This window comes from Asparagus officinalis, chromosome 3 (genome assembly GCF_001876935.1).
Source record: "Asparagus officinalis chromosome 3, Aspof.V1, whole genome shotgun sequence".
Classification (NCBI taxonomy): Eukaryota; Viridiplantae; Streptophyta; class Magnoliopsida; order Asparagales; family Asparagaceae; genus Asparagus; species Asparagus officinalis.
In genome coordinates this window covers 40,090,779-40,096,778 of record NC_033796.1, presented here as the reverse complement: position 1 = coordinate 40,096,778, position 6,000 = coordinate 40,090,779, and positions in this window count along the sequence as shown.

Here is a 6,000-nt window from a genome sequence, read left to right as displayed (position 1 = left end):
CGTACCGAGACACTTCGGGGTGTCTTAGCTTAGGCTGAGACAGTCTGTTTTGTACGCTTGTTCATTTCCTCCGTAATTTTTTCATCCGAACTCGGATTTGAGTGATCCAAAGTGCGTTGGAAAGCCGGCAAGGAGATCTATAACTTTTATCTTTTAGGATTCTTCAGATTCGAATCGGATCATGATCGAAACAGCTTCACAAGGTCCAAGATACTTATGAGTGTCTCGGCCATGGCCGAGACACTTGTGAGTGTCTCGGGTATTTCGAGCATAACTTCCTCATATGACCTCCAAATGATCTGATTCAAGATGTGTTGGAAAGATGACAAAGATATATACAACATTCATATTTTGAGTTTCTTTAGATTCGAATCAGATCATAGTCAAAAAAGCTCTATAATGTCCAAGACACTTGTGAGTGTCTCGGCCATGGCCGAGACACTTGTGAGTGTCTCGGGGATTTTGGTTATAACTTCATGTCCAAGACACTTGTGAGTGTCTCGGGTATTTTGGTTATAACTTCCTCATATGACCTCCAAATGACCTTATACAATATGTATTGGAAATCTAACAAGGAGATATACAACTTTCATGTTTTGGGTTTTTTCAGATTCAAATCGTATCATGACCAAAAGCACTCTACAAGTTCTAAGATACCTTTGGGTGTCTCGCCCAATCCGAGACACCAATGGGTGTCTCGGCCCATCCGAGACACCAATGGGGGTCTCGGCCCAGGCGAGACACCTTGGCCGAGACACCTTAGAGTGTCTTAGCCAAGCCGAGACACCTTTGGGTGTCTCGGTTTGGCCGAGACACCTCTGGGTGTCTCGCCGAGGCCCGGGACTTAGTCCTGCGCGTTCTGTCCGTTTTCGCCGTATCTTCGTCGTCCGAACTCGGAATCATGCGATTCAAGATGCATTAGAAAGCCGTTGAGAAGATCTACAAGATCTCATGATTGAATCATATGTAAAGTAGACAAGAATCGCCTTTTGCAAGCGATGCAGGGTTCCCGATAAGCTCGTGTTTCCGTCATTCTGAAGTTTCGTCGTTTCGCATGGTCCATCGACTCACTTCGTGCATTTGTCATCATCAAATGATCTCCTGTGACTCGGATAGTGACATTCATCATCTTCTCTCTCTCGAGCCGTGTGCGGGGACCTATAGGTAATTTTTGACGCCTACAGATCTGCAGTTCCCCGGGTCCGTTCCTTAAGATTATCCCGTTGCGATAATCTTAAGAAGAGCAATTATCTCGCTGTTGCCGAGATAAGCGCTATAACTTCTTGATTCCTTCGCGAATCGACGAAGCTCTGCCTGATTTTTCAGTAATCAGATCTGATCGACGGTGGTCCACGGATATCAACATCCCTGTCACAGGCCAAGATCTCACGCAAGCAGAAGACCGATAAACGATCTCTGCGCTGTTTGAAGAGAATTGTATTTTTTTGTTTTCATTGTGTAAAGGTCTTATAAAAAGACTAATTTTTGTTTTCGTTGTAAACGTTGTGGTTTTGGTCCTAACTGTAGGAAGGTTTGACCAAGCGGGAGTTTGAGATGATCCTAACTGTAGGAAGGTTTGATCACTCGATTTGAAAGTGGACCTCTCGTTCATTGGAGGAATCAAGAGGGGATTTTGGTTTTGGCCCTAACTGTAGGAAGGTTTGACCGAGTGGGATGTTTGAGACGATCCTAACTGTAGGAAGGTTTGATCGCTCAATTTGTGGATCTCTCATTCATTGGAGGAATCGAGAGGAGATTTTGGTTGTGGTCCTAACTGAAAGAAGGTTTGACCAAATGGGAGTGGGAGTACAAATTATAGTGGGGGTGTTGACTTGTACAAATCACTCAAATGGGGTTCCTGATGTTAAGTGATAGGGACTTAACACGAAGGGGTTTGACAATTTGTCAAGGATGGACAAATTAAAATTTCAAGCATTATATCCGGACTCTAACCATGAAAGTGTTGAGTGCACGAACATAATGGAAGTTTGAATGGATTAAACCAGAAAGAATTTTAGTGGACCCACTGTCAATAAATTTGATCAGTGAGGGATTTTATAGTGGAAGGCTATGAGTCGTCGAACACCAATGAGAGTTTTGGAGGGAAGATTGATCTAATGAAGTGATCGAATCTCGTCTCAGCAAAAGAGTGTTCGAAAATCACAGTAAGAGTTTAGTGTTTATCACTTTATTCATAATGATCAGGTTATCCCTAAGAATATTGCATTTAACATTCTTCTGGAAACTTCCTGTTACATAAATTATCCATCCCCAGCTTCCTTTGTGAAGCTGGGTTTACCATTGTATTCAGTTGCATGATCGGGTTATCCTTAAGAATATTACATGTAAAAATTCTCCAGGAACTTCCCGTCAAGAGTGAGAATAGTTTAGACTCATATACCTATTATTACATGTAAAAATTCTCCAGGAACTTCCCGTCAAGAGTGAGAATAGTTTAGACTCATATACCTATTGGGGTATTAAGAAGCAGTTTATACTCATATACTTGTCGGAGTGTTGAGAAGCAGTTTATACTCATATACTCTTCGGAGTGTTGCCGTTCTAGTTTGGCTTATCCTAACGTTATGACGCCGGCTTCAACCAAGGTTTGGATGCTATTCTTTAAAGTAAAGCAAGCCTTGGTGGGATGAAGGATCCTTCTGTGATACGCGCAGTACTTCGGATCCGTAGTATTGTCAGCTTCTTCCTGATTCGTGATGGGTGGCAGCTTGATCTTATTGTTTTCGAGAAGGGTCTCGAAGATGGCTGGAACGTCTTCGTCCTTGAATGAGTACTCTTTTTGGAGTCTCGGATCCAAAGTCTTCTGCTGTCTTCGGGGTTGCTGTTGCGACGTCTGATTAACGTCAACAACTGTTGTAGGTGCCTTCCCTTCATCATGGGAAATGAGACTCGGATTCAGAGGGTTAGCCATCGGTTGGCTTCTTTCGACCTTCCTCCTTCTGAGGAAGCGTTCGGCCTGCTCTCCGCGCACCTTCAACTCTTTCCAGGTATTGAGCGGCTCTACTCCCATAACGTCCAAGATGTTAATGGACAAGTTGTTATGATAGGTTTGCAAGACGAATTCCTCCGTGACGGGATCCAGGTATTGAGCGGCTCTACTCCCACTGTGGTCGCCAGCTTGTTTGCGGAGAAAATTGTTTGATTCATTGCGGGATTCATTACAAACTTCAGACGTTTACAACGAAAACAAAAATTAGTCTTTTTATAAGACCTTTACACAATGAAAACAAAAAAATACAATTCTCTTCAAACAGCGTAGAGATCGTTTATCGGTCTTCTGCTTGCATGGGATCTTGGCCTGTGACGGGGATGTTGATATCCATGGACCACCGTCGATCAGATCTGATTACTAAAAAATCGGGCAGAGCTTCGTCGATTCGTGAAGGAATCAAGAAGCCATAGCGCTTATCTCGGCAACAGCGAGATAATTGCTCTTCTTAAGATTATTGCAACGGGATAATCTTAAGGAACAGACCCGGGGAACTGCAGATCTGACGAGCTCCTCTTCTTTATGCCGACGAACTCGATCCGATCTCTCCTCCTCCTCTCTGAAATTCGTGCACCTTCAGTCTTTAATCCGGCAGGGCTTCGCCTAATCTCTAAAATTCCAGATCTAGAAAAATAAAGGCCTAAGGTTTGTATTTATAGGCTCGGGGGAGTTCAGGTGGTTGAAACAGTATAACAGCTCAATTTTAGGCCTGGAGACACACCTGGGTGTCTCAGAGACACCCTAGGGTGTCTCGGCCTCGGCCGAGACACCTTGGGGTGTCTCGCTTGTGCCGAGACACCTTAGGGTGTCTCGCTTGTGCCGAGACACCTCGGGGTGTCTCAACTCAGGCTGAGACGTTCTTTTCCATGTACTTGTCCGTTTCCGCCGTAATTTCTTCGTCCGAACTCAGATTTGAGTGATTCAAAGTGCGTTGGAAAGCTGATGAGGAGTTCTATAAGCTCTGATGATTAGATCATTGTGGATCAAGCTGGGACAGGAGCGTCGTTTCGTCTTTTGTAAGTGACGCGGGACTCCCGACCAGTTCGTGTCTTCGTTATTCTGAAATTCCGTTACTTTACGTAATTCGTCGATTCACTTCAAGCGTTCCTCAACGTCAATCAAGATTCTGTGACTTGGATAGTGACGTTCCTCATCTCCTCTTAGCTTTGAGCTGCTCACGGAGACCTATAGGTAATTTTCGATGCCTACACAGTTAATAATGCTTCTCCCCAAAAGTTTTTAGAGAGACCAGAGTGAGACAACATGCACCTAACTACATTTAATAATGTTCTGTTCTTTCTTTCAGCAACACCATTCTGTTGTGGCGTATACGACATTGTTGTATGCCTTTTAATTCCATGCAGAATACAATAACTTTCAAATTCTTTAGAATTATATTCTCCACCTCCATCAGTTCTCAGAATTTTGATTTTCAATCCAAGTTGGTTTTCAACTTCTGTCTTATATCTCTTAAAGCAGTCAAAAGCTTCTAATTTTCTGGATATAAGATAGACGTGTGCAAACTTAGAATAATCATCTATAAAAGTAATAAAATATTCTTTATTACTATGAGTTTTGACACTTAGGGGACCACAAATATCCGAGTGTATCAACCCTAAAAGTTCATTGGCTCTGTGTCCACCAATAAAAGGTTTTCTAGTCATTTTACTAGTTAAACAATGTTCACATGGTGGCAATTGAACATTAGATAGTGCAGGAAGCAAGTTCATTCTGATAATTTCTTTTATTTTTAAAATACTAGCATGTCCTAGTCTAGAATGCCACAATTCAGATTCAGAAATATAACAAGATAAGTAGTTCAAATTCAAAATTTTATTATCAGAATTATTACAAACTACTGGAAGAATGTATAATTCATGCTCGGGCATATATTTACCCATAGCATGCACTTTATTATTCTTGCCTATAGAAACCCTGTTATTATAGAACCTCACTTCCAGTCCTTTCTTCATCAAGCTGGGAACATATATCAGATTGCGTCTAATTCCTGGCGCATAGAACACATCTTTGAGGACAAGAATATTGTCCCCAAGATCCAATCTATACGAACCAATACCTTCTACATCGAGATAGGTATTATTTCCCATATAGATTCTCTGTTCTCCTTTCTTCAGCTCGGTGAATTCTACGACTCCATTCTTGTCCTTTGCGATATGCCTAGTCGCACCGGAGTCGATCCACCAACCACTGATATCCGTCATCATAACATTACATTCCGTCACACCGACGAATTCTCTTTTGCTAGTGCCCCCTTGTTCTGGATGCTTATAGCCTCCCTTATTCTCCTGCTTTTCACATTGTGGGCAATTGGGTTTGAAATGCCCGAACTTTCCACAATTATAGCAGGCTCCACGGGGTACTTTCTTTCTCTTGAACTGCTGTGATTTCGATCCTCGTGGTTGTGGTTTACTAGAACCAGGGTTTTTATAGCTTCCAGCATTATACATCTGGTGGACATAATTCAGCTCTTGCTGCACCATATTCAGTTCTGGTTCCTTCCTACTAGCTATTAAGTCCTCTTCTATCGCTAGGTGCATAGGAAGATCAGTGACAGACTTAATGGCAAGATTCATTTTTAATGTGGTGGCAGCCACTGCAAGTGAAGGGGAAAAACTATTCAAAATGGTTGTCACTTGCATTCTTTCCGGGATTTCGGTCCCAGCAGTGGATAAGTCCTTAGCCATGACAATCGTTTTATTTATATGCTCTACGGCATTGTCTCCCTCTTGCATACGACAAGAATTATACTTATGCAAGAGGAGTTGAATGTTAACTTCAGAAGCAGTGTCGTATTTTTCTTTTATTGCATTCCACATGTCCATGGAAGTCTTATAAGTTTCAAAAACTTTGATTAAGTTATCTTCCATGAACATGAGCATAAGACTTTTCGCCTTTTTATCTTTCGACTTCCACTGTTCAAACCATTTCTTTTCTTCAGGTGTAGATTTATCAGTAAGGGTTGGAGCAGT